This window comes from Bubalus bubalis, chromosome 17 (assembly GCF_019923935.1).
Source record: "Bubalus bubalis isolate 160015118507 breed Murrah chromosome 17, NDDB_SH_1, whole genome shotgun sequence".
Classification (NCBI taxonomy): domain Eukaryota; kingdom Metazoa; phylum Chordata; class Mammalia; order Artiodactyla; family Bovidae; genus Bubalus; species Bubalus bubalis.
In genome coordinates, this window is record NC_059173.1 from 23,693,479 (window position 1) to 23,712,239 (window position 18,761).

Consider the following 18,761-nt stretch of genomic DNA (forward strand, 5'->3'; position numbering starts at 1 on the left):
GCTCTGGACAATTGGTTTTTGATTGAATCCTCCCACCCTGGTCGATAAGATCCACTGGAGAAGGGAATGACAACTCACTCCAGTATTCTTACTGGGAGAATTCCATGGATAGAGGAGCCTGGTGGGCTACAGTCCATGGAGTTGCAAAGAGTCGGACACAACTGAGCAACTAACACTTTCACTTTCACCCCAACCCTGGGGTGGCTCTGGTGGGAATTTGGAGAGTGGAAGGAAAAGAATCCGGGGCATCCCTCTTCCTTCCTCTTCTTCTCCCCTTCCTTTCCTTCTTCCTCCCCTTCCTCCTCCCCCATCCCATCCCTTCTTCATCCTACTCGTCCTCGCCCTTGTCCTCCTTTTCCTCTGCCACACTTCCTCCTCCCCCTCCTTCCCATCTTCTTCCTCCCCTGCCTCCTCCTCATGCTTCTCCTCCTCCTTGCTCTCTGCTTCTGGTGGCATCTCTAGCAGTAATCCCGTTTCCTCCAGGATTCTGACTATATCACAGCCCCTCCCTCCATGGTCTGTTTTCACAGCAACCCCTTAGGGTTCCAGCCTCCACCTCTCCTTCAGGCCTCGTGGAACAGTGGCATCCTGCAGATACTTATCTATTAGTTGCTTTGTAATATGTATCTGGCTTTTTATTCTCAATCACCTGCAAAATCAGTCTCTTGTATTAAGCTCTCTGTTGGAAACTTGTAGAATAGTGTCTGTCATCATGGCTGATCCTGACACAGACCAGTGCCTGCCAGTCTAAACTCTGGCATGCATCATTAGCCTCTAATCTCCACAGTCAGCTTGGGTGTTGTTGCTGTTCAGTTGCTAAGTCGTGTCCAACTCTTTGCGACCCCATGAACTGTAGCACCCCAGTCTTCCCTGTCCTTCACCATCTCCTGGAGCTTGCTCAAACTCATGTCCATTGAGTCAGTGATGCCATCCAACTAGCTCATCCTCGGTTGTCTCCTTCTCCTCCTCCCTTCAATCTTTCCCAGCATCAGGATCTTTTCCAGTGGGTTGGCTCTTCGCATTGGGTGGCCAAAGTATAGGAGCTTCAGCTTCAGCATCAATCCTTTCAATGAATATTCAGGGTTGATTTCCTTTAGGATTGACTGGTTTTGATCTCCTTTCTGTCCAAGCAACTTTCAAGAGTTCCAGCACCAAGAGTTCCAAGTCTTCTCCAACATCACAGTTCAAAAGCACCAATTCTTCAGCTCTCAGCCTTCCTTATGATCCAACTTTCACATCTGTACACAACCACTGGAATTGACCATATGGACCTCTGTAGGCAAAGTGATCTCTCTGCTTTTAGGGCCAAGATTTATCCATTTCCCTATTTTTCACAAGGAGAAACTGAGGCCCAAATGAGTCTTGTTGCCTAAAGTTCTGCAGGCTCGCAGTGGCCTGGGTAGTGCAGGAGCAAACCAGAGCCCATGCTTTACCACTTGTCAATTACAATACCACCTTGGTGGACCTGGGGGATCCTGGATTAAACCAGTCATGGCAACATCAGCACTAATAAGACAGACTAATTACTCTGCTACGGGGATACATGAGTGCAGAGGTGCAGCAAATTAAACAGGGTCACGCATCTCTTAGAGTCTGAATCACACCCTGCTGACTCTCTTCCATGGGAGTCTCAACCAGCCCTGGAGGCAGAGACCCAAATTCTAGGCCTGCATCAATGAGATGTGTGAACATCTGGATGTTGGGAAATAAACATCCCCAGGCTGTGTCTTAGAATCTCAGTCACAATCTAGGTAACAAGATGCTGCACATCATTAACCATTAGGGAAATGCAAATTAAAGCCATAATGAGATACTACTACATTACCTATTAGAAGACTGAAAACAAAACCAAACTAAAACGGTCGAGTTCCAGATAAAGGGTGTTATACCAAAAAAGTATTTTTAGATACTGGCAATGAAGATTGGAGACCATATTAATACCATTTACTCTGGAGTTTAAAATTATATGATAGTTAGGGATACATTTCATGAAAAGAACTTTACAACGAAAATGACAAACCGTTGCTGAGGGACTTCTCTGGCTGTTATCCTTTTGTTCTACTTTGTGTATCCTCCTTGCCTCTTGCTATATGTATTCAATAAGATGTGTAATTCAAGCATTTTAGTTTGGTCTAGTGGTTAAAAATCCACCTTGCACTGCAGGGGTTGTGGGTTTGATCGCTGGTTGGGAAACTAAAATCCCACATACTTCAGAGCAACTAAACCCACACACCACAGCTAGAGAATCTGTGTACTACAACTGAAGATCTTGCGTGACACGAGAAAATCTCATGTGCTGCAACTAAGACCCAAGGCAGCCAAGTAAACATTTAAAAAATCCAAATTAATGGCAAGATACAAACTCGATTCATGGACTGGAAAATACAGGATTGTTAAATTATCCATTTCCTCCAATGTGTTCCAGAGAGTAAACACAGTCTAATAAAACAAATACTCCACTGTATGTGGATAACTAACTTCCCAGGTAGCTCAGTGGTAAAGAATCTACCTGTCAATGCAGAAGACCCTGGGTCCCTGGAGAAGAGAATGGCAACCCACTTCAGCATTCTTGCCTGGAAAATCCCATGGATGGAGAAGCCTGGTGGGCTACAGCCCATGGAGTCACAAAAGAATGGGACAAGACATGGCAACTAAACAACAACAACGAGGGGACTGTGGAAAATTCTGAAAGACATGAGAATACCGGACCACCTGACCTGCCTCTTGAGAAATCTGTATGCAGGTTAGGAAGAAACAGTTAGAACTGGACATGGAACAACAGACTGGTTCAAAATAAGAAAAGGAGTATGTCAAGGCTGTATATTGTCACCCTGCTATTTTAACTTCTATGCAGAGTACATCATGAGAAATGCTGGGCTGGAGGAAGCACAAGCTGGAATCAAGATTGCCGGGAGAAATATCAATCACCTCAGATAATGTGGTCCACTGGAGAAGGGAATGGAAAACCACTTCAGTATTCTTGCCTTGAGAACCCCATGAACAGTATGAAAAGGCAAAATGATAGGATACTAAAAGAGAAACTCTCCAGGTCAGTAGGTGCCCAATATGCTACTGGAGATCAGTGGAGAAATAACTCCAGAAAGAATGAAGGGATGGAGCCAAAGCAAAAACAATACCCAGCTGTGGATGTGACTGGTGATAGAAGCAAGGGCCGATGCTGTAAAGAGCAATATTGCATAGGAACCTGGAATGTCAGGTCCATGAATCAAGGCAAATTGGAAGTGGTCAAACAAGAGATGGCAAGAGTGAATGTCGACATTCTAGGAATCAGCGAACTGAAATGGACTGGAATGGGTGAATTATATCTACTACTGTGGGCAGGAATCTCTCAGAAGAAATGGAGTGGCCATAATGGTCAACAAAAGAGTCTGAAATGCAGTACTTGGATGCGATCTCAAAAACGACAGAATGATCTCTGTTCGTTTCCAAGACAAACCATTCAATATCACAGTAATCCAAGTCTATGCCCCAACCAGTAACGCTGAAGAAGCTGAAGTTGAACGGTTCTATGAAGACCTATAAGACCTTTTAGAACTAACACCCAAAAAAAGATGTCCTTTTCATTATAGGGGACTGGAATACAAAAGTAGGAAGTCAAGAAACACCTGAAGTAACAAGCAAATTTGGCCTTGTAATACGGAATGAAGCAGGGCAAAGACTAATAGAGTTTTGCCAAGAAAATGCACTGGTCATAGAAAACACCCTCTTCCAACAACACAAGAGAAGACTCTATACATGGACATCACCAGATGGTCAACACCGAAATCAGATTGATTATATTCTTTGCAGCCAAAGATGGAGAAGCTCTATACAGTCAACAAAAACAAGACCAGGAGCTGACTGTGGCTCAGATCATGAACTCCTTATTGCCAAATTCAGACTAAAATTGAAGAAAGTAGGGAAAACCACTAGACCATTCAGGTATGACCTAAATCAAATCCCTTATGATTATACAGTGGAAATGAGAAATAGATTTAAGGGCCTAGATCTGATAGATAGAGTGCCTGGTGAGCTATGGAATGAAGTTCGTGACATTGTACAGGAGACAGGGATCAAGATCATCCCCATGGAAAAGAAATGCAAAAAAGCAAAATGGCTGTCTGGGGAGGTCTTACAAATAGCTGTGAAAAGAAGAGAAGTGAAAAGCAAAGGAGAAAAGGAAAGATATAAACATCTGAATGCAGAGTTCCAAAGAATAGCAAGAAGAGATAAGAAAGCCTTCTTCAGCAATCAATGCAAAGAAATAGAGGAAAACAACAGAATGGGAAAGACTAGAGATCTCTTCAAGAAAATCAGAGATACCAGAGGAACATTTCATGCAGAGATAGGCTCGATAAAGGACAGAAATGGTATGGACCTAACAGAAGCAGAAGATATTAAGAAGAGATGGCAAGAATACACAGAAGAACTGTACAAAAAAAATCTTTACAACCCAGATAATCACGATGGTGTGATCACTGACCTAAAGCCAGACATCCTGGAATGTGAAGTCAAGTGGGCCTTAGAAAGCATCCCTACGAACAAAGCTAGTAGAGGTGATAGAATTCCAGTTGAGCTATTCCAAATCCTGAAAGATGATGCTGTTAAAGTGCTGCACTCAATATGCCAGCAAATTTGGAAAACTCAGCAGTGGCCACAGGACTGGAAAAAGTCAGTTTTCATTCCAATCCCAAAGAAAGGCAATGCCAAAGAATGCTCAAACTATCGCACAATTGCACTCATCTCACATGCTAGTAAAGTAATGCTCAAAATTCTCCAAGCCAGGCTCCAGCAATATGTGAACCGTGAACTTCCTGATGTTCAAGCTGGTTTTAGAAAAGGCAGAGGAACCAGAGATCAAATTGCCAACATCTGCTGGATCATGGAAAAAGCAAGAGAGTTCCAGAAAAACATCTATTTCTGCTTTATTGACTATGCCAAAGCCTTTGACTGTGTGGATCACAATAAACTGTGGAAAATTCTGAAAGAGATGGGAATATCAGACCACCTGATCTGCCTCTTGAGAAATTTGTATGCAGGTCAGGAAGCAACAGTTAGAACTGGACATGGGACAACAGACTGGTTCCAAATAGGAAAAGGAGTTCGTCAAGGCTGTATATTGTCACCCTGTTTATTTAACTTATATGCAGAGTACATCATGAGAAATGCTGGGCTGGAAGAAACACAAGCTGGAATCAAGATTGCCGGGAGAAATATCAATAACCTCAGATATGCAGATGACACCACCTTATGGCAGAAAGTGAAGAGGAACTCAAAAGCCTCTTGATGAAAGTGAAAGTGGAGAGTGAAAAAGTTGGCTTAAAGCTCAACATTCAGAAAACGAAAATCATGGCATCCGGTCCCATCACTTCATGGGAAATAGATGGGGAAACAGTGGAAACAGTGTCAGACTTTATTTTTCTGGGCTCCAAAATCACTGCAGATGGTGACTGCAGCCAAGGAAAGTTATGACCTACCTAGATAGTATATTCAAAAGCAGAGACATTACTTTGCCAACAAAGGTCCGTCTAGTCAAGGCTATGGTTTTTCCTGTGGTCATGTATGGATGTGAGAGTTGGACTGTGAAGAAAGCTGAGCACCGAAGAATTGATGCTTTTGAACTGTGGTGTTGGAGAAGACTCTAGAGAGTCCCTTGGACTGCAAGGAGATCCAACCTGTCCATTCTGAAGGAGATCAGCCCTGGGATTTCTTTGGAAGGAATGATGCTAAATCTGAAACTCCAGTACTTTGGCCACCTCATGCAAAGAGTTGACTCATTGGAAAAGACTCTGATGCTGGGAGGGATTGGGGGTGGGAGGAGAGGGGGACGACAGAGGATGAGATGCCTGGATGGCACCACTGACTCGATGGACATGAGTCTGAGTGAACTCCGGGAATTGGTGATGGACAGGGAGGCCTGGCATGCTTCAATTCATGGGGTCGCAAAAAGTTGGACACGACTGAGCGACTGAACTGAAAATGTGTACTTCGAACATTTTAATTTGGTCTGCAAGCCTTACTGATCTGTGGCCTCTAGAAGAGGCTGTTTGGCAGGTGTATTTGGAGACTCTCATTGCTTCTAGGTAATTTCCCAGAAGACAGTTTTGTGTGACCACCCAGAATGTTGCCACCCAGGTCATGCTTGGCGATGGGAAAATATGGCTATTTCACAGGCTGTGATTAAATGGGGACAATAATGCCTGAAGTATGGTGCATTTCAAAAAACCTTCACAAGGAACCAGAGAGAAGCAGGATCAGAATTTAAGCTTCCACTGTCTAACGGATTAGAGCCCAGCTCCTCTGACCCCAGACTGGCCAGACCAAGCCCATTTAACCCTCACAAAACCTGGCAAACATTAAGTGCAGATTCACCGCTCTTTGTGCAATGAAGAGGCTCCCACAAAGCCTGTGTGTGCGTGGACAGCAAATGGACTGGCTGCCATGGCTACATAAATGCCTTATTTCTTATAGATAAAAATTTCTGAGCAGAACTTAGTAAGTGGAAGTCTGATGGGTCATGTGACCATGCCTGAACCAATAGCCAAAGCCCAGAGGAATGGCCTGCACTGATTGGCCCAGAATGATCATGTGATTCTACTGGAGGTGGATTCAGAGTCCTGAAGGGATAGATTGCCAGTGAAAATCTGCGGGTTGTTTCCAGAATCTGGGGAAAGACCTCAGGCTGGAAAAAAATAATACTACAGTATCATGCTGGGTATTTGTAAACATTTCTGAGTTTTTAGGAGGATTTATCAAGTAGAACATCATTTCTGGGAGGATCCATTAGAAACTAAACCACAGGACAGTTTCTGCTCTTCAAGTAGCAAACATTTTAAATAAATTTATTCTGTAATATATTTTCTTCAGAAGAAAACCACAGAAGCATGGAATCACGTCAAGATATTTTGGGGGGAGACACAGAAAAATGAGTGCATGCATGAAATGCACACACACGAGTCTGAACAAAGATCTCTAGAACATCAGATTGCCTGTCATGTGTTATTCGGGGGGAGGGGGCACTGTTCTCTGATGCCTCCCTGTCCATCAGCTGGTGCGTGTATCTTTCTTTTCCCCACCCCTGTTTCTGAAATGCCTACTGTAATTAAGAATTTGCAAGAGATTTTCCCAAAGCCGCCTGCGTGGGTGCATCTTTCAGAATGTTAAGTACCCCACTTTTGACATATGCCCTTGGACTGAGTTTTTAAAGATCCCTGACAGTTATTGACAGCCAGTAATTAGTCTGTAGAAGCCCGACTTCTGCCAAGAGCCTGACTTACCACCTCTGAGTCATCTTCTCCATCAGCCTTTCCCTCCACGTCATCATTTACAGGAAGGCAAGCTCTCCTGTTCTCAATTCCATGCTGTGCTCACCCCTGGCCCACTTTGAGGATGGCTGCGTACTGTCCTCTTGAATGAATCTTGAGAATATCAACAAGGGAGAAGGAGGCTCAGGCCGTTGGCACTAAGAAGTGTGTTAGAAAAGAATTCAAGCCCTATATTCAGAACTCATGAGAATTAGGGTGAGTGAAGTGTGGTTATTTTTCAGGTACCCTAGGCAAAGTGAAATTGCTTAATTTTGAGTCCAAACCAGGATAGATCTGAGAAGGAAATCCTTCACTTTCAACAGATAGGCTGTGAGAGTAGACCTAAGTGGATTATCCCCCAAGGAACAGGGTGGTGTAGACACCTGTCCCTCAGTGGCACATCCCCGGGTCCACATTTCAGTTCTTCTATCCTCTCACTCTGAATGTCTTTCTTCTTCTTCTTGTCACACTTTCAGTAGTTCAAAGGTCATCTCTTCATAGTCTGTCCAGTTTCAGAAGTTTATCCCTCTTCATGACCCTAATCATTTTCCTTTGTGCTTTTAAAGCCACTTTGGGTGACAAATGGGAGGAAATCACTCAACCTCAGATCCAGTGTTGTACTTCCAATTCTCAGGCTAAGGACACACACCAACAAAGTGGGTGAGTCCCACAAGGGGTCATTTGAGGCCTTGTGGCTACCAAATGCCTTGAATGTGGACTTCCCTGGTGGTCCAGTGGTTTAGAATCTGCCTGCCAATGCAGGGGACACAGGTTTGATTGCTGGTCTAGGAAGATCCCACCTGCCACGTGGCAACTATGCACACGAACCACAAGTACTGAACCCATGCTCTAGAGCCAGGGAGCTGCAGCAAGAGGAGCCACCACAGTGAGAAGCCTGCACACCGCAACGAACAGTAGCTCCCACTCGCTGCAACTAGAGAAAGCCTACGTGCAGCAGTGAAGACCCAGTGCAGTAAAAAAAAAAAAAAAGTAAATAAATAAATCTTTTAAAAGTCTTCAGTGATTCACATATATTTGTCCTCTTTTCTTCTAAAAGTTTTATGGCTTTACATTTTTTGTCTCACATATATTTCATGTGCCATGAATGTTGGTACCTTATATAAGTATGTTCAGTGGATCACAAACATTCAGCCCTTAACAGGCCTCATGCATATTTAGTATATTTAGCCCTTCTATGCTTTATGGTCTGCAAGCAATGTTCTATTTACTTTATCTATGTACAATACCACCCATATTTAATTTCTTCAATCTGCTTTATCTGTTTCTTTCTCTTATTTTCCCTAGTAGGATTGAATAGTCTCAAATAATACAAGCCAACACACAATACAAGCATCAAAATATCACTCCATCTTTTTCTCAATCCGGAAAAGGAGAGCTTTTCAGGTGTTTTTCTTTTGGATGAACATTATCTATATTTAGAGAGATGGAAGTTTTATCCCTCATGTTGAAAAAGGCCCCCAAAGACCCCTTCTTCCTTTTGCATTCAGTTCAGTTCTGTTCAGTTCAGTTGCTCAGTTGAGTCCGACCCTTTGTGACCCCATGAATTGCAGCACACCAGGCCTCCCTGTCCATCACCAACTCCCGGAGTTCACTCAAACTCATGTCCATCGAGTCAGTGATGCCATCCAGCCATCTGGATGTCCCCTTCTCCTCCTGTCCCCAATCCCTCCCAGCATCAGAGTCTTTTCCAATGAGTCAACTCTTCGCATGTGGTGGCCAAAGTATTGGAGCTTCAGCTTCAGCATCAGTCCTTCCAATGAACACCCACGACTGATCTCCTTCAGAATGGACTGGTTGGATCTCCTTGCAGTCCAAGGGACTCTCTAGAGTCTTCTCCAACACCACAGTTCAAAAGCATCAATTCTTCAGCACTCAGCTTTATTCACAGTCCAACTCTCACATCCATACATGACCACTGGAAAAACCATAGCCTTGACTAGACGGACCTTTGTTGGCAAAGTAATGTCTCTGCTTTTGAATATGCTATCTAGGTTGGTCAAAACTTTCCTTCCAAAAAAGTGTCTTTTAATTTCAAGGCTGCCAATAACCATCTGTAGTGATTTTGGAGCCCCCCAAAATAAAGTCTGACACTGTTTCCACTGTTTCCCTCTGCATTAGTTCTCTCTGAAACTGGAATCTGACCAATTTCAGATTGGTGGCCTGAGGTAATGAATGTCCTTCTAAATGAGTCCTACCAAATGTGAGCTCTTCATTCAAGAAAAAGCTTGGGTCTGCTCCCCCATCAGCAGGGGCAAAGGACCAACATCAACTGATTTCAGCCAGATAATCAGTGTCCAAAAGACTTTAGACACCCCACAGAAGGGATGGCTTCCATTCATGAGGAAGCAGCGGCCTCAAGAAATCTCCCAAGATGACTGGAAAACCAGGCTCCACAGACACATTAGAAGAGTCTGCCATGGCTGCTTCAAAACCTTGCATTGAATTTCAAACAGGATACCAGGCCACAAGTGGCTTACATAATAGGCTTAAATAAGAGGCTTAAATCTAACAGTTCCATGGTTAATTTGGTGGATGAGCCTCTCTGTGATGCTTTTAGTATTTTCCTCATGGCCACAAGAGGGCTGCCACAGCTCCAACTGTCTTGTCTTCATGCAACATCTCACAAAAGCAAAACTAAAGGAAGGAACCTCTGTCACATGTCTCTTTCTTTCTGTTAGAGAGAACAATAATGCTCAGGAGCTCTTAAATGGCTTCTTTCTGTCCCACCAGCCATAAATGGTGGCATTCTCAAGCTTCAGATATAAAAGAGCCTGCAGTAGTGGGTGTCTGGATTTTCAGGCTTCAGGGAATGAGCAAAATGGAATATGAAGTAGGAAGAAGGTACTGGGAATAGCCTCAGGGTGGGCAATCACAACTCTGTACCCCAGTGAGCCCTGAGGTCTGTATAAGCCTTGTTTGTGGATGCTGTAGCTAGATCTCAGCATCTTTCCACGCAAACAGAAGGGAGTCAGTGTATATACACCATTATTAACAGTTCTGCCCCTCAGGACAGGGAGACCAGACCTCTCAAGGCCACTTCCTGCAGCACACCCATCAGCCTGAGATACCCCCATTGGTTTCAGTTTGGCTCCCAGGGAGTTCTGGGCCTGTTTTTCCAATTCCCATTTTTTCATTACCACCCTCAGGTCTCTGGGCACTTTCACTCATGACCCCTGATAAATCCCAAGGCGGGGAAACTTTCTGAATAAGTTATATTTGAAGTGGTTTGTTTTTTTTTTAATTTTTAACTGTAAATTTTGATTTACAATGTGGTGCCAGTCTCTGCTGTACAGCAAAGTGGCAATTACACTTAGTGGCTCAGTCATTCTTTTTTTACATATTCTTTTCCATTATGGCTTATCGCAAAATATTCAATACAATTCCCTGTCCTAAACATTAAGACATTGTTGTTCCCTGTGGTTTATCCATTCTAAATATAAGAGTTTGCATGTTCAGTTCAGTCCCTCAGTCATGTCTGACTCTGCGATCCCATGGACTGCAGCACGCCAGGCTTCCCTGTCCATCACCAACTCCCGGAGCTTATTCAAACTCATGTCCATCAAGTCAGTGATGCCATCCAACCATCTCATCCTCTGTTGTCCCCTTCTCCTCCCACCTTCACTCTTTCCCAGCATCAGGGTCTGTTCCAAAGAGCCAGTTCTTTGCATCAGGTGGCCAAAGTATTGGAGTTTCAGCTTCAGCATCAGTCCTTCCAATGAATATTCAGGACTGATCTCCTTTAGGATTGACTGGTTGCATCTCTTTGTACTCCAAGGGACTCTTAAGAGTCTTCAACACCACAGTGCAAAAGCATCAATTCTTTGGTGCTCAGGTTTCTTTACAGTCCACCTCTCACATTATGCATGACTACTGGAAAAACCATAGCTTTGACTAGATGGACCTTTGTCAGCAAAGTAATGTCTCTGCTTTTTAATATGCTGTCTATATTGGCCATAGCTTTTCTTCCAAGGAGCAAGTGTCTTTTAATTTCATGGCTGCAGTCACCATCTGCAGTGATTTTGGAGCCCCCCCAAAATAGTCTGTCCCTGTTTCCATTGTTTCCCCATCTATTGCCATGAAGTGAAGGGACTGAATGCCATGATCTTAGTTTTCTGAATGTTGAGTTTAAGCCAGTTTTTTCACTCTCTTTTTTCACTTTCATCAAGAGGCTGTTTAGTTCCTCTCTGCTTTCTGCCATAAATGTGGTGTCATCTGCATATCTGAGGTTATTAATATTTTTCCCAGCAATCTTTATTCCAGCTTGAGCTTCATCCAGCCCGGCATTTCGCATGATTTACTCTGCATAAAAGTTAAATAATCAGGGTGACAGTATACAGCCTTGATGTACTCCTTTCCTGATTTGGAACCCATCTGTTGTCCCATGGCTGGTTCTAACTGTTGCTTCTTGACCTGCATGTACCAATCCCAAATTCCCAGTCCATCCCTCTCCCTCCCTCCTCTTGAAGTTTTTTAAAAGATTAAATTTTCTAAATTCATAAATAAAGAGACTCATCCACCAAAAAAAAAAAAAAACATGGACTCAAGTTTGAGAAAAGAGAGCTCTGGTTGGGGAAATGCATTTCTAGACATAGTTGACATCTGGGTCCAGGTTGTCCAGACCAGATAGAGCCCTGAGAAGCTGTCCATCTTCTTTTCACCTGGTAAATCAGCCAGATATTTTGACTGCTTTCATTCAGGAGGAAGCAGCATAGTGGAAATGCTCACCACTCACTAAGCCTGGTCCCTCAGTCCGTCCCCATCCTTGTGGCCACACGCTCTGTGCCTTCCTGTTTGCCCAGCTGCTGTCTGATCGCACCCATCTCCTCCTGATCACTGACACCTCCTGGAAGATTCCTATTCGTCACAGACTGATGGTGAAAAACAGTGTGCAGTCTGCAGGAGACTTTGACCTAAGAGAGGAGAGGAGCCCGTGTCAAGTCCAGTAAGGTCACTTCCAGATAGCCAGCCACAGCCCTCACCCTGGGGAACAATGGAGACAATGGAGACAGGACAGGAGCTTCAGTCCCTGACCTGACTTGCCACTTCCCCCAGAAAGGTGAGAAACATCTGCTGTCAAGAGAAGTCACTTACAGGACAGCGACCTGGAGTCTATCAGTTGATAACGTTCATATTTCTCAAATGAAGGCCAGGTGATTTCCCCCTGACAAGTGTCAGAGAGCATTCCCAACTCTTCCTCTTAGCTTTTGGAGCTGGGTGACAAGTACCTTCACTGGTCTTCCTTATTAACTCTTGTCCTGTGCAAAAACTGAACCTTCCTACATGTTTATTAAGCCTCGGACTGCCTCATCATTTCTCTTTTCCAGAATAAAGTTCTCAGGCCTCTTGTAGACAGAGGAGACAGTGGTATCCCTAAAGAGAGCAGGTAATTCTCCCATTGGTGTCACTGCCAATGTTGCGATATCCTTGACTTCACTTCATTTTGGCTTTCAACTCCTCCATCTGCAGGGAGAATAACTAAGTGCAGCAAAGTGTCGGTTCCAAACAGCAGTTGGAAATTTTTGCAATTAATTCTTACCTAGGAAAACTAAAACCATTCAACTAGAGAAACTCACTGGATAACTACTAAGACTTTGCGGTCATTAAGTGGTGTATTTAGAAGTGTATTTAGAAACCATGGGACATCAGTTGCTTTCATTAGAGTGGTAGACATCTGCCACTCGCCAGTCCAGGGTCAGGAGTCCTTATGTATCAAGCATCTTCCTGTCATGATTAATGACATGATTAGACTCCAGCCCCTGAGTTTAAGGGAAGTTAGATCTGAATTGTCTTTGGAGAAAACCCCTGAACTCCATAGAAAGGAAAAAGCATCTGACACCCAGAATCAGATCTTATAGCGACAAGGACAAAGAGCATTTATTCTGTGATGAATGCACCAAAGGAAGCTGAGAAAACATCTAAATCTTGTGCACATGGATTAGACTGCCCTGGAGAGCTGGCACTGGTTGTTCTAAGCTGGGGTAAATCAAATGAGTTATGCCTGGACTAAGTGTCCCCGTCACTTGGCAATGAATATCCAACCTTTGATCCCCAAGACTGAACAGCCTTCCACAGAGTGGTTTATTTCACTTCAGGTCACTGATGAAAAAGTATCTGGGTCATTTTGATGCAGGTGACACATGACAAATATGCAAAATGAAAAAGGGATAGCCTCACGGATTTCAGTGAACTTCCTCAGAGCTCAAAAGGGAGTCGTGTAACAACATCTTGCTGGTTCGAAGTGGCCTCGTTAAATGTTTCTTGGTTTCAGATATGAGACACCAGGCTCTGAAATTCCTGATTGTTCCATTGATTCCTACTGGGTGCCTGTGAGTGACAGGGTAGAGTTCAACAGGCTGTGAATTTCTAACAAATGTTAAAGTGCACTTGGCCGTGCCCTGACTTCGAGAGGCTGTGTGATGCTCAAAGAAACGAGCTTCCAAAAGCCTGACTTAGAAGAGAGACTTCAGACAGTCAAATGCAGTCAAGTGCTAGAGGTTGCCAATTTGCATTTGTCTTAGTGAGACCAGTGGACTTGGAACCAGAGGTGATCAAGAAGATTGATCATGGAAAATCATTCACCTGTGAATGCCATCCATGGCAACAGTTATGGCAGCAGTCCAAGTGATGCCAGCTGACTCAGTTTGCCCAGGAGGCCATGGAAGGCAGGCATGTGAGACAAAGCCATCTCTAGTTGGCCATGAGTTGCATTATCAAAGCACAGGGCAGGGTTCCCCTGTTAGGGGTTGCTTTACTGCACAGAAAAGGAGACTTGTTCCTTGATTCAGCTTAGGAGTCTGCCTACTCTATCAGGGCAAGTGTTCCTGATCATGTTCTCTGCTTTTCCCCACCCTTGAGACCATGGACCATCACCACGTGAGCAACCTCAACTCTGACTTTCAACTGGGTTCAGCCACTGAGAGGCTCCTGCAGGAGATGAGAGAAGAATGCATATTTTTTACATTTTTCTGAAGGATGTTCCTGCCCCTTGAGATGTGAGGGTGAGGACTGCTCACCATCCCTAACCTGTGTTTGTGCATGGATGGCCTCTTTTCCCCCAACATCTTGCCCACTCCTTTGCAAATAGCTTCTCTACTAAACTTTCTTCAGGTTTAAGTGTACCATCTGTTTTCTGCTGGGATGCTGGCTGATACAGAGCAAGATGAGAACACAGAGGGAGAAAAAGGGCCTGGGATAAGGAAGGAAAGGAAGCGGTAAAAGAAACAGAGAAGAGGAAACAAAAATGATCATCATTTGTTTGGTTTATACTATGTATCTAGATTAGTGCAGATTTCTTTTTTTTTCCCCCTCTTCTTGCTGACCCATTTTTTTTAATATTGAAATGAAATCCCTCTAACATAAAACTTACTATTGTAAAGTGAGCAATTCAGTGGCATTTAGTGTAGCCACAAAATCATGCCACCACCAGTTCAAGCTAGTTCCAAAAGATTTTCATTACCCCAAAATAAAACCCCACTCCAAGTCAGAGTTACTCCCCACAGACCCTGGCAACCACCAGTTGGTCTTAGGCTTGCAAATCATAGGAATATGTTCTCCAATATCTGTGGAATCAAACTGGAAATCAATATAACAGAAAGATAACAGGAAAATCTCCAAACACTTAGAAACTAAACAACACACCTCTAAATAATCCACAGATCAAAGAAGACTCATGTCTTAATCAGAAAGTGTGTTGGACCAAATAAAAATGAAGATACAGAACATAAAAATTGTGAGATACAGCTAAAGCTATGTTGTGAGAGAAATGTATAGTATTAAATGCAAAGATTTGAAAAAGATGGAATTTAAATAAATCATCTAAGTTCCTTAGAAAGGGAAAATCAAAATAAACCCAAGGCAATCAGATAGAAAGAATGGAAAGAAAAAAAATGAAGAAATCAATAAAACTGAAAAGGGAAACAAAGCTGAAAATTAAAGTTAAATCTAAAGAAAGAGCTTTTTTAATTTTTTAAAGCATTAATCAAATTAACAAAGCAAAAAAAAAAAAAAAAAAGGAAAGGGAAAGGAAAGAAAATGGGAAAATCACTAACATCAGGAATGAAACAGGGGACATCACTACAGTCCCTGAAGAAATCAGAAGGATGAGGAGGGAATACTACAAACTACTCTACACACACAAATCTGACAATTTAGACAAAGTGAAAAAATTCTCAAAGACAGAAATGATCACATTTGGTAAAACTGATGAATCTACATTAACACATCATATCACCCAAAGTCTGGAGCTTGCCCTGAGGTTCAGTCTTGGTGTTGTACATTCTGTGGGTTTAGACAAACGTATAACCAGGTAGTAGCGCTCGTGGTAAAGAACCTGCCTGCCAGTGCAGGAGATGTAGGAGATACGGGTTCAATCCCCAGGTCGGGAAGATCCCCTGGAAGAGGGCATGGCAATCCACTCCAGTATCCTTGCCTAGAGAATCCCACAGACAGAGGAGCCTAGTGGGCTACAGTCCATTGGGTCGCAAATAGTTGGACACACACACACACACACACACACACAATGATATACATTCATCACTGATATCATGCACAGTATTTTCACTGCCCTAAATATCCTCTGCTGTTGCTGCTAAGTCGCTTCAGTCGTGTCTGACTCTGTGCGACCCCGTAGACGGCAGCCCATGAGGCTCCCCTATCCCTGGGATTCTCCAGGCAAGAACACTGGAGTGGGTTGCCATTTCCTTCTCCAATGAATGAAAGTGAAAGTGAAGTCGCTCAGTCGTGTCCGACTCTTAGCAACCCCATGGACTACAGCCCACCAGGCCCTCCGTCCATGGGATTTTTCAGGCAAGAGTACTAAAAAACATCCTCTGGGCTCTGCCTATTCATCACTTCCTCCCCCAATCCCTTGCCGCCTCTGATTTTTTCACTGTCTCCATCATTTTGCTTTTCCAGAATGCCATATAGTCAGAGTCATACAGTCCATAGTCTTTCCAGATGGCTTCTTTCACTTTGTAACTTGCACCTAAGCTTCCTTCCATGTCGTTTCATGGCTTGATAGCTCACTTCTTTATAGCACTGAATAGCACTTCATTGTCTGGATATACTATAATTTGTTTTTGCATTAACATTGAAGAACATCTTGGTTGCCTCCAACTTTTGGCAACTAAATATATAAATAATTGCTGCTGTAAACTTCCATGTGCAAGTATTTTCATGGATACAAGTCTTCAACTCTTTGGATAAATACCAAGGAGCAAGATTGCTGGATCATATGGTAACAGTATGTTTAACTTTGTAAGAAACTGCCAAACTGTTTTGCAAAATGACTGTACCATTTTGTATTCCCACGAGCAAGAAAGGACAGTTCCTATTATTATTCCACATCCTCACCAGAATTTGGTGTTGGATTTTTGCAGGCAAGTATAATGAGGCTGTGCATACATGCTAAATTGCTTCAGTTGTGTCTGACTCTTTGCGACTCTATGGACTATAGCCAACAGGTTCCTCTGTCCTTGGGATTTTCCAGACAAGAATACTGGAGTGGGTTGCCATGCCCTCCTCCAGGGGATCTTCCTGACCTAGGGATTGAACCTGCATCTTCTATGTCTCCTGCATTGGCAGGCAGATTCTTTGCCACTAGGGCCACCTAGGAAGCCCTGTGATGAGACTATTTTTAACTGTGTTCCTTCTCAGAGCCACCCACTATTTCAGGTGTTGGGGATACAGAGGTCCACAAGGCAGGTAAAGTAACTGTGCTCCTGGGGCTTCCAAGAGCTCCTGGTCATAAGCTACACTTTATTTATGATTATCCTGATAATCAAATGGCTAGATGCAGAGGTTTTTTGTTTTTAGTATTTATTTGGCTGTGCCAGATCTTAGCTGCAGCATGTGGGATCTTTAGTTGAGGCGTATGAGATCTAGATCCCTGTCCAGAGATCAAGTCCAGGACCCCTGCGTTGGGAGCACAGAGTCTTAGCCACTGGACTACCAGGGAAGGCCCTAGAGGAAGAGGTCTTTGCATTTTAGATGTAAATTTCTTCCATTCTAGATGTAAGTTTCTTAGCAGTACAACCCATAGCTCAAAGGGAAATAGAAAGTTCTAGGACATTCTTGAATCCAGGGTGCCTGTTAGCTTCAATTAGGATTCATTTATTTATTTTTACTGAAGTCTAGCTGATTTACAATGTTGTCAGTTTCTGCTGTACTAACAGTTATAGATTATGTTACTTCTTATAATCTTTTCCATTATGGTCTATCACAGGATATTGAACACAGCTCCCTGTGTTATACAGGAGGACCTTGTTGTTCATCCATCCTATAAGTAATAGTTTGCATCTGCTAACCCCAAACTTCCCCTTCCTCCTTCCCACAACTCTTTACCCCTTGGCAACCATCAACCTGTCCTCTGTCTGTGAGTCTGTTTCTGTCTCACAGATAAGCTCATTTGTGTCACATTTTAGATTCCACACGTAAGTGATAAGGTATGGTGTATGTCTTTCTGTTTGTGACTTCACTTAGTATGATCGTCTCTAAGTTCATTCATGTTAATGTCATTCGTTGTTTTTTGTTTATTTTTCATCTACTTACTGCTTACCACCAATAGGGAGCTATTTGTTTTTATTATACGCATGAGTATGATTGGGATTTTTTTTATCCTGTATATTTTAAGTACTTTAAATATTGAAATATTGATTTGTCTACATACAGTATGTCAATGTGAGTGAGAATTCAAATTTATGGGGATTTTTGTTGTGATTACTGTTGCTTGGTCTGCTTTACTGGCAAGTAAAGAAACTCACCCTCATTTCATTTATTTCCTATTGTGACATGCTGTTTAGTCCCCAGGATCCTTTGCATCACAGAGCTGTCACTGGGTCCCACAATAAAATGTATAATACCACACTACTTGCGATATTTCTTCTCCATGTGCCAAAATATGCTGTTACTAATATATTTCTGTTAGCTCTGTGATTGTATTAATTTATTTCCAAGGTTGAAGAACTATTATCTAGAGCAGTTTCCTATCACATTCCAATATAGAGTATGTTGGATTTACATAAACAAAAATCTATATTTTTTCTTATGAAATCACTTTACAGTCATTTCCAATGTCTAAGTGATAAAAAGTGCTTCGATTATTTTTATTTCAAAAAGAAAAAAAAAAAATCTCCCTGTGAAAAAGAATGAGTGTCCTTCCCCGGCATATTTTATAAGTGAGCAAAGAAGTACCTCAGGCTTGGTTTGAGGGAAACTCTGAAAGAGAAAAATCTAAGTAACATTTCTTGGGCACAGTATTTTCCATGGGGTATTTTATTTAATCTGCAGGCAAGATCTCCCAGTGCCCACCTGAAGCTGCCATTCTTAGAAAAGTCTGCCTGCAAGGTTGACCTTGAACTGGCATCTGGGAGCTAGCCTGGTAAACAGGTCCCCATGCTGATATAAAACATCCTCTAAATGGTAAGGCGGTTCAATGCC